Here is a 12,328-nt window from a genome sequence, read left to right on the forward strand (position 1 = left end):
TTTACGTATGCTTAGCCTGTTATCTGATCCTATTGTATATTTTTCTACAATGAAATTTGTTGAAATGAAATAAATGGTTAAATATATTTAGCTGTTTTAGCCCTAGAGTATATGCATGCTGTAGGCATCTCGTTAAACGTCATTTAGCTGTATATATTTATAGATAAATGTATTGATTTGATAGATAATATCAACGACAGTAAACTATATACCATAAATAAACTGTTCAATTAAATACCATTACTTTCATCGGTAAATCAATTACTACCCTAATTCCAAATCATGATGCGTATTCAGATATTGTTGGTACCAATTGGCATTTTTTGTTTTTGGTTTGTCTTCTTTAGTCGCCGCTCAGTTGTGCAAATACCAGTATTTATGTAAGTACCTTACTCAACACTCAGTCGATCAGTCTTTTATATCGATTTCGTAAGATTAAAACGGTGGTCGGCAGGACTACATCAGATCCAGATTATAAAACGTATATTAGGCTGTAAGACCTACTACACAGCGGATTGCTTTGCCAGCAGTTACTTCAAATGAACATATGCTGAATTTGGTATGCCCTGTTGATATTTTCTTTTATTATATCAGTTGATCGACGGATTTATGTATATGATAACATTTACATAGAGATTAAATTAGAACATTAACTAACGAGAATTGGATAACATGATAAACAATCGTCAAGAGTCGGGGAAATTGTTTTTCTCCTAACTTCTTTACATACAAATGTAAGATTCTCAAGTTCAAATTCTTCCAACGTAGCAACTAGATTCCGTGAGCCAAATCGCTACGCGACAAAGTATAGTTCCTTATGAACAAAAGCTTATCCTCCATTTTAGATGCACGAAACTTATATCTTATATATTTCATTTGTTAAGTATATAATTTTACAAAACGAAATACAAGGTTTGACAAGCCTTGTGTCTGTGTGATTTATTGATAGGTATGTTGTTTAAATAATTCCGCTGAAGTATGTACGAAGACGACACCGTCATTTCGAAGTCGAACGTCATCGCTGAATATTAGACTAATCATTGTCAATCATCGGTCCTTTCTTGGATTTCGTAGGTATGTTATTACTGATTATTGTGATCTTAAATGTTCATGCTGAGACTCATTCTTTCAAGACACCGTGCATTTCAACAAATATTTCGGAAACCGAGATGGAATACTGAGTAGCCTTTATTTCACGTTTGTAAGCATGTTTACACAAAATCTGATCAGTTTACTGACACGAGACAAATATATGTTTCAAAATGATTTTATCATTTTTGTGTTAGGAATATATATTCGTAATTTCATTTCAACAAATTTTATTGACAAAAATGATGGAATATAGTCAATTGGATTGAATAACAGGCTATGCCTATGTAAATTCTCTCCATAATGTAGATGGCAGGATAAATGGACAATGTAATTATGTGAAATTTAAAGATATCAATTATATATGTTAATTATTTTATATTTACCGGTATATTTGAAATGAAAAATTACAAGGAAAGAAAAAAGAAAGAACATAACATATATACATTATTATATGAATAAAGGGAGGCAACTCAGTGTTTAATTAAAAGGAATAACATAAATATTCATCCACACTTCACACACATTCAGGACACATTAAGATAATGATATTCATATTTCATATATACATAAATATACAAGGAAGTTTATTATGTACTGTAAGCCATAAAGTAAACACTGACCCAAAAGTCCATGTGCTTTTATGCACAGGGTAGTGTTACCAATAGCTGGTACCAATATATAAATATGATAGTTTGCATATATGTATTTACACTGTGAGAACAAGACAAGACAGACTGGTAAACAAAACAAACACAGAAAACAAAGACAGACAAAAGACATCTAGACAAAACCAAACATGCTCAGCCACAGACATTCAATGTCTTAGTCATATAAGAAACAGGGAGAACAGGTGCACAATGCAAAATGCAATATAAGTCAAAGACTATATTTATGTAGTTAGATCATGTAAAGATTAAAACGCCTGGATTTACCAATAAATAAATATACATCTTTAAGTATCTGCTTGTTTATAACTCCATCACAACCAGGACAACCCCTGAGAAAGATATTTACATCAGTATGATTATGATTTCCATAAGTATTGACAGAATTTAAAAGTGTACGTCTAAGATCGATATATTTTGGACACTCCAGAAAATAATGATGAACTGATTCATATTCAAAGGAACAAGTACAATAAGGGTTGTTAGTTAAGTGGTCTTTAAACAGATCAAAATTTAAATTACTGCAACAATTTCTAAGTTGGCATAAGATAATATTTGCTCTTCTATCACCATCAGACTTAAAAATTAAAGCTGATTCACTATCAGTAACAGTATTGTTGTTTAGTTTGTGTTTGAAGGTTATAATAGAGGGGGAGTTAAATAGATCATTTTCAGTGTTTGCAGTGCGACACATTAGAGGAAAGAAACTGTCAAAATAGTTGTTAGTCCTGCAGATTGGTGGATTAAAGAGTCTTGTTTGTCTGAGATTGTGAGGATTGTTATTTTGATTGTTAATAAAAGGAATTAGGACATTCTGTAAGTAGTCAGGTGACAGCCCATTCATTATTTTGTACATCATTATGTGTTTATGTTTATTTCTTCTTGATGATAGAGTTTCCCAACCAAGTTCATTATAAAGTGTATTGTGTGAAGTCCCTGATCTTAGCCCTGTTATGATTCTGGCTGCTTCTAACTGGACGGATTCTAGGAGTTCCTCAGATTGTTGAGTGCAGTTATCCCATACTATGTCTGCATATTCCAAAATTGGCCTAATAAATGCTATATAAATTTTGATTAGTGTTTTACGGCTTACTTTAGTTTTAATGTATCGGAGAATGTTTAATCTACTATAAGCTTTTTCATAAATATTTAAAATGTGTTGTTTCCAGGATGCGTCATATTTAAAAGTCAATCCTAAGTGTTTATGGTCTGGTGTGTCAATGATTGGGCTGTCTTGGAATGTTATTGGGGGGTGATTTTTGTTATGTTTTCTAGAGAAAATTACAGATTTGGTTTTATTGGGGTTAAATTTTATGTCCCACGTGGCTGCCCATTCCCCAATGTTAGAGATATCATTAGTTAAACTTTGTGCTGCTTGTACTGGATTTTCATCTATTATAACATATAATGATGTGTCATCTGCAAATAATTTGATATTAGTAGTAATGTTGTCAGTTACATCATTTATATATTCGTAATAACGTTGTAAGTGGAATGGAAAAAACACTGTTTATTCGTTGATTTTCTTTATTGTTGGTACAATATCCGTACCGAATTACTATGGAACGTTAAATTTACAAATTAACTTATGTTCAATTATTTGAACCTATCTACAATTACAACATATCCTTAATTATTGTCCCCTTGTGTGATATTCAATTTTATTTCCTTGTTTTTTTTAGTATTGCCCGAAATTACCGGAAGAACAAGGGGAGCGGTCCCTTTTCCCTATTTCAGAAAACAAATGAAGACAGGATCAATTCAATTACAGATAGGTTCAATTCAATTAGAGATAGGTACAATTCAAATAGAGATACGTTCAAATCAATTGAATTGAACTTATCTCTAATTGAATTGAACCTATATCTTATTGCATTAAACATATCTTTAATTATATTGAACCTATCTTCAATAATTTTAAAAAAGGTTCAATTAATTGAATATATGTTAATTTGGCGTTCCTTAAATGACGCCGAACTATATACAGCTACTACTGTACTGGGAAAAAGAAAGTTCTAGACTTGGGCCTACGTTAGATGCTGCGACCGTTTCATTCAAATGACTACTATTAGGGACAGTGATTTAACCATTTTGTATTACATTTGTATATTGTTTTTATACTTCATTCATGCATATCGGGGTCCACTGCATATCGAAAATCAAGGAGGAGGTGGGTTGTCAGTTTGGGTTGGCTATAATCGATGCAATATCTCGCATATGTGCTGCGTCAATTTCACCATCATCAAATTATATATCGTACGACTCAAACCCCAGATTAATCGACATTTCTAAGAGGACTCTCCTCTCAACCAGTTATTCTAGTGTCGGCCATTGACAAACCCACAAAACGTATCCATGTTGATCTTTTGAAGACAGACGACAAAAAAAGTGAGAATTGTTAAAACAGTCAGTGGTCAAAGGCCAAAGGTTAGCCAATCAGATTTGTTGGAGGTCACAAATGACCAATCGGAGGCTTAGAAAGTGGTTACACACTGCGGTGTGTAAACAAAAACAATAACACACTGCTACAAATTTAATCACGTGCGATATCAGTTGTGGAACAATCGTAGTTATGGGATGAAATAAAATAACTTTGCGATTGAATCGTGCAGTCTGTGATCGCTTGGCGATCGAAACGAAGTGTGTGCGATAGGTACTGTGGTTCCTTTCGCACTGGCTATAGCCTTACATTATCAACTCATCCCAAATGAGGTTGATTCTACTCCTCCACCGTAGACTCCAATTGACCACCGTGCTGATTTGGACCCACGGCCTTCCTTATTTTCCTGGTCAGATAAATTCGCATTTATTTGACATCATAGCAATATAATCGAGAATTGTTATATGGCTATATATGTATCAGTTTATTTGTTTTAAAAGTATAAAGTTAAAAGTATCCTTGTCGCCTATAAATTTATAGTACAATGACCACATTATTAATACATTACTAATATAAATAACTGTCTCAAGACCTATAGACCCATTCGATTTTCCGATATATATGCACAGGCATTGTACTGCAAACTATCTTTATTTTGTATTGTCAAATATTTCATTTCGATGGATTGAAGATTTTTTTGACTTTCATGAGTGATCTCGAATATATATATAGATATGCTTGAATATGAAGAAATATAGCCGACCACGCTAATCCTTGTCTTGTAATAACCAGATACGAACACGTAACTTTTTACTGATGTATAACTTGGATACTGTTTGCATTTGAAAATATTTAACACAGGAAAAACAGTACCTGTAATGAAACCGAATGATAAATGTTTGGTAAAAAATTCAATATTTGCATCATTTTGAAAAAAAAAAAAATGTTTTGAATGAAGGAGTATAGAATGTATCTTACATAGAAACTAGACATCACATATACATGTATATTGTTGTTTATTTTCATCGTTGAAGGGTTCCCTTACATCGCAAATGAGTATGGATGGATCCGTTGTAAGTAATAAGCAATGTTTTTTTCCTCTTTCATTTATTACATATTTAACATATATGACGACTAACTTTCAGTTTTTTTATAGGTGGCATTAACCAAGGATTATTTAGTAATAATAAACATTTATTAATGTATATATTAGGACGACAAAGAACAGCAAATTAGGTTATAGTTCTTTTGTTATGCTAAGCGTCATAGTGTGGTATACAATAAATGTATAATGAAATAACGTAAATGATGCAATTGCCATAATTTCCCGTTTCTGAAATAAAATACTGTATACCTGGTAATTTTGCCCACGTTTAATTTTCGCCATTTTCACCATAAGAAGATATGGCGAATTTATGATGAAACCATAATACATGGGCGAAGTGTGCTCGGATCACAAATATACCCTCTTATTTTTGCAACTGTAAAATCACGAACTAGGCTTAGCATTTTCAATTTAAAAAAAAAAACGATATTTTAAGAATTCCGTCTTTTTTAAATTATGATGTCCGGTCAAGATAAAAATGAAATACAGAGTGGCATCAAATTCCTGCCCTGAAAAAGATTAATTTCATGAGTTCACCGTCACTTAATTGTGACTTCCATTCATGTGCAGTACATGAAAATAAACTGGGGCGAAATTAACAGGTATAAAGCATGTCTCACGCCCGAGATATTTTGTAGATATAATTTGAGGTTAAGTAATGATTTGACATTTAAGACAGAACTGTTGTTTATTGAAACCATATTTACATGGGATTTTTCTCTCGACTTTGTTTAATCTTCAAGTAAAGCACTAAATTTACATTTCTTATCTCAAATACATTTCTGTGACTTCAAAGTGTACGCATTTTGCGACTGGTGTCGTCAATGAATGATTGTATCTATTTGCCGACTGACCATTTCTTTTTCTGTTTTATCTCCCCTTTAGCTGTCAGTCGATTGTGCGAATTCCAGCAGTGAGGTAAGGCCCTGTGTTCATTCCTCAGTCGATTTGTCTTTATTATTGTTATAGGTACGTAATTACATGGTAGACAGGGACAAGATAAAAAAAAATAGGTGATAGAACGTACTTCTCATCAGTAATTTGAAGAATCTAGGGTTCTTATGTTAAATTTTCCCATGAACATGTATCCTATAATAGTAGAAATGAATGGTTCAATATATTTAGCTGTATTAGCCCTAGATCGTATGCATGCTGTAGGCACCCCGTAGAATTGTGACAAACATACTAAATAAAAACACGTTAAACGTCATTTAGCTGCATATATTTATAGATAAACTTATTGATTTGATAGATAACATCAACGACAGTCAACTAAATACCATAATTAAACTGCTCAATTAAATGCAATTACTTTCATCGGTAAACCAATTGCTGCCCTAATTCGAAATCATGATGCGTATTAAGATATTGTAAGTATCGATTGACATTATTTGTTTTTGTTTTCTTCTCTTTAGTTGTCGCTCAGCTGTGCAAATACCAGTATCTATGTAAGTACCTTGCTGAAGTTTTAAACGGTGGTCGGCTGGACTAGATCATATCCAGATTATCAAACGTATATAAGTCTTTAAGACCTTTTACACAGTTGATTGCTTTGCCAGCAGTTACTAAAAATAAACATATGCTGAATTTGGAAGCCTCGTTGATATTGTCTTAGATTGCATTAATTGATCGACGGATTTATGTATATGATAACATTTACATAGAGGTTAAATTAGAATATTACCTAACGAGAGTTGGATAGAAATTAGAAACAATCGTCATGAGTCGAGGGAATTGTTTTCCCATATCTTCTTTACATACAAATGTTAGCTTCTCAAGTCCAAATACTCCCAACGTAGCAACTAGATTCGGTGAACCAAATCGCTACGCGACAAAACAAAGTTCGTTATGAGTGAACGCTTATCCTCTATGTTAGATGTACGACTCATATCTTCTATATTATTTTCGTAAATTATATAATTTTACAAAACGAAATATTAGTTTGAAAAACATTGCGATTTATTAATAGGTAACTTTTTTTAAACAACTCTGCTCAAATATATTCGAAGACGACACCGTCATCGCGAAGTCGAACGTCACCACTGAATATTAGACTAATCATTGTCAGATTCAATTATCGGTCCTTTCGTGGATTTCGTAGGTATGCTTTTACTGGTTACTGTGATGTTTCGGAAACCGAGCTGGAGTGCTGAGTAGTATTTATTTCACGTTTGTAAGCAGGCTTACACGAAATACCATCAGTTTACTGACACGAGACAAATACATGTTCCAAAATGATCTTAACATACATAAATTGTATTTGTGTTTGGGATATATATTCGTAATAACGTTAAGTGGAATAAAAAGACACTGTTTACTCGTTGATTTTGTTTTCTTGTTGGTACAATATCCGTACCGATCGACTATGGAACGCCAAATTAACATATATTCAATTAATTGAACCTATCTTCAATTATTTGAAGATATGTTAAACATAATTGAAGAGAGGCTCAATTTAAATGAAGATAGGTTCAATTCAATTGAAGATAGGTCTAATTATTTATACCGTTCTTTTATTATTTAAAGATAAGTACAGTTGAATTGAACCTATCTTTAATTAAATTGAACATATCTTCAATCGAATTGAACCCATTTCTAATTGAATTGAACCTTTATCTAATTCAATTGAATCTATCTCTAATTAAATTTAACCTATCTATAATTGAATTAAACCTATCTTCAAATACAACATATCCTTAATTAAATTAAACTTTTCTTCAATTCAGCTGGACCTATGGTAGCACACCACAGTAAGACAGCCTGGCCATGGGCATTTTTTTGTTAAGCAAATAACTGCTGTATTATGATATGCATAAAAAATGAAAAAAATAAATGTACACTATAATTGGTATATTCAGTATGAAGAAGTACATACAGGCTTCACATTTATTAAAACAAAAATTAATCAATTGGTTCCGGATTTTAAATATCCGCATTTTCCGAACGTGTGTTTACACAGGAAATTTAGTTTTGTCTACAGCGAAAAATGGAAGCCCACAGGAAAAGTAAGATAGCGGAAAAACTTAATTTACAACATATGTCCAAACAAGATTAATTCTGTCTTTGGGATATAGATGTTTAATTTTAAATAGGTTTCAGAAAAAAAATTGTGTAGAGAATTGTGCCATTTTGGGTCAAATATCAGGATATTTTGCAATTTTTGAGAATTTTTTAAGCTGTTACCATGGTATCCACAGCTTTAAAACTCACAGAAAATATCAGTTCACTTATCCTTCAGAGCTCTATTAAAATTGCAAATGTTGTACAGATTTCAAATATATATACTTTATTAGAGGTTATATGTAAGGTTAACTGGCAATGTTTACATATCTAAAACATGTGCCATATTTTTCAGAATTTGGCATTTTTACTGTACACTGCTACCTATCTTTAATTCAATTGAACCTATCTTTATGTCAATGGCGCCAAAATGAAAATAACGATGTATCCCCTTGGAACTCTCCTTTATGGAGATACGAAAGCCAGCTGAAGATGGAAGAAGTACCATAAACAAGTATCTTGATATTTTTCATATTCATTGTATAAAAACGATTACATGCATGCTAATTCCGTGTAGCTATATACTCATATGGAATGTTTTAGTAGACATTATCAAAATAGAATCTACGTGTAAAAAACAACGTTTGAATGAATTAAATTTATTGAAATAGACGAAAATGAACATATCCACAATCGATATGTTATTGTGTGAAATTTAATTTAGTTAAGGATAGGAAATCATTTGAATTGAACCTATATCTTATTGAATTTAACATATATTTAATCATATTGAACCTATCTTCAATAATTTGAAGAAAGGTTCAATTAATTGAATATATGTTAATTTGGCGTTCCTTAAATGACACCGAACTATAAAGCTACTAATGCACTGGGAAAAGGGAAGCTCTAGGCTTAGGCCTACGTTAGATGCCTCGACCGTTTCATTCAAATGACTACGATTAGGGACAGTGATTTAACCATTTTGTATTACGTTTGTATATTGTTTTTATACTTCATTCATGGCTATCCAGGACCAATGCATATCAAAAATCAAGGGGGAGGTGGGTTGTCAGTTTGGTTGGCTATAATCGGTGCAATATCTCGCATTCGTGCTGCGTCATTTTCACCATCATCAAATTATATTTCGTACGACTCAAACCCCAGATTAATCGACATTTCCATGAGGACTCTCCTCTCAACCAGTTATTCTAGTGTTGACCATCGACAAACCCACAAAACGTGTACATGTTTATCTTTTGAAGACAGGCGACAAAAAAAGAAAAAGTGAGAGTTGTAAAAACAAAATTCGTGGTCAAAGGCCAGAGGTTAGCCAATCAGACTTGGTGGTGGTCACAAATGACCAATCGGAGGCTTAGAAAGTGGTTACACACTGTGGTGTGTAAACAAAAAAAATAACACACTGCTACAAATTTGATCACGTGCAATATCAATCATAGTTATGGGATAAAATACAATAACTGTGCGATTGAATCGTGCAGTTTGTGATCGCTTGGCGATCGAAACGGTGTGTGTGGGATAGGTACCGTGGTTTCATTCGCCCTGGCTATAGCCTGACATTATCAGCCCACCCCAAATGAGGTTGATTTTACTCCTCCGTCGTAGACTCCGGTTGACCACCGGCCTGCTTTGGACCCGCGACCTTCCTTATTTTCCTGGTCAGATAATTTCGCATTTATTTGATATCATAGCAAAATAATTGAAAATTGTTATATGGCTATATATGTATTAGTTTATTTGTTGTAAAAGTATAATGGTATCAAAACTACTCAAGTTTGATCCTTGTCGCCTATAAACGTATAGTACAGTGGCCACATTATTAATCCATTACTAATATACATGACCTTGTCAAGACCTATAGACCCATTCAATCGTCCGATATATATACACAGGCATTGTATGCAAACTATTTTATTTTTTGTACTGTCAACTATTTCATTTCGATGGATTGAATATTTGTTTGACTATCATGAGTGATCTCGAATATATAGATATGCTTGAATATGAAGAATTATGGCCGACCACGCCAATCCTTGTCTTGTAATAACCCAGATACGAGCACGTAGCCTTTTGTTGATGCATATCTTGGATACATTTTGCATTAGAAAATATTTAATACAGGAAAACCAGTACCTGTTAAGAAACCGAATGATGAATGTTTGGTAAAAATCTCCAATATTTGCATCATCTTTGGGGGAAAAAGATATATTGTTTTGAATAAAGGAGCATAAGAATATATCTTACATAGAAACTAGACATCACATATATATTGTTGTTTATTTTCATCGTTGAAGGGTTCCCTTACATCGCAAATGAGTATGGATGGATCCGTTGTAAGTAATAAGCAATGGTTTTTCCCTCTTTCATTTATTACACATTTAAGATATATGACGACTAATGTGCTGTTTTTATTTTGATAAGTGGCATTAACTAAGGATTATTTAGTAATAATAAACATGTATCGATGTATATATTAGGACGACAAAGAACAGCAAATCAGGTAATAGTTATTTTGTTATGCTGAGCGTCATAGTGTGGTATACAATACATGAATAATGGAATAACGTACATGATGCAATTGCCATAATTTCCCGTTTCTGAAACAAAATACTGTGTACCTGGACATTTTCGTAATGTATCACGCCAGATATATTTTGAAGATACAATTTGAGGTTTAGTAATGATTTGACATTTAAGACGTAACTATTGTTTATTGCAACCAGATTTAATGTTTTTTCTCGACTTTGCTTTATCTTCAAATAAAGCATTAAACTTACATTCCTTATCTTAAATAAGTTTCTGAGACTTCAAAGTGTATGCATTTTGCGATGGCTGACGTCAATGATTGATTGTATCTATTTGCCGACTGACCATCTCTGTTTCTGTTTTATCTCTGCTTTAGCTGTCAGTCGACTGTGCAAATTCAAGCAGTGAGGTAAGGCCCTGTATTCATCCCTCAGACGATTTGTTTTATTATTGTTATAGGTACATGTACGTGGTAACAATGGTAGACAGGGACAATACCAAAAATAGGTGATAAAGCGTGCTTCTCATCAGTGATTTAATATAGACATATGTGGAATCTAGGGTTCTTATGTTATTTTGTTCCGGGAACATGTAGCCTATAATAGTAGTTAAAGAAGAGGATTTACGTAGGCCTAGCCTGTTATCTGATCCTATTGTATATTTTTGTACGATACAATTTGTTGAAATGAAATGAATGTTCAATATATTTAGCTGTATTAGCCCTAGAGCATATGCATGTAAGCACCTCGCAGAAAAAAGTTGTTAAAAACATACTAAAAAAAAACAAGTTGAACGTCATTTAGCTGTATATACTAACATCAACGACAGTCAACTATATACCATCAATTAACTGTTCAATTAAACATCATTACTTTCATCGGTAAATCAATTACTGCCCTAATTCCAAATCATGATGCGTATTCAGACATTGTTGGTACCGATTGGCAGTTTATGTTTTTACCAGTATCTATGTAAGTACCATACTCATCACTTATTCGATCCGTCTTTTATATCGTTTTCGTAAGTGTTAAACGGTGGTCGGCAGTGACTAGATCAGATCCTTTAACGTATATTACCTACTACACAGTGGATTGCTTTGCCAACCGTTACTTAAAAAGACATATGCGGAATTTGGAATGCCTCGTTGATATTGTCATAGATTGCATTATTTGATCGACGGATTTATGTATATGATAACATTTAAATGATTATAAGGGATGATTATATATACATATACATGTACATATATACAAACATATTCTGTTGATAGAAAACACAAGCAAATTGATAATTATTTATATCACATAACACACTGGCCAGTTCTGCCATGTCATTAATATCGTAAGACACATGGCATTGTGTAATGACACTTTTCTGACGTCATAATAAATATATGACGTCTCAGGGCGTCGCATGTTTGTCTGTGTAAACAGAAACGTCCCATCCGAGCTGGATTTCGCCTGTTTTATATAGAAACGAAAATTGGAAGTTTTTGCTTATATTCTCATAAATATTAGCTATGCGATAAATAGAGTATATGTT

The sequence above is a fragment of the Pecten maximus genome, chromosome 14 (assembly GCF_902652985.1).
Source record: "Pecten maximus chromosome 14, xPecMax1.1, whole genome shotgun sequence".
In the NCBI taxonomy this organism is placed as follows: Eukaryota; Metazoa; Mollusca; class Bivalvia; order Pectinida; family Pectinidae; genus Pecten; species Pecten maximus.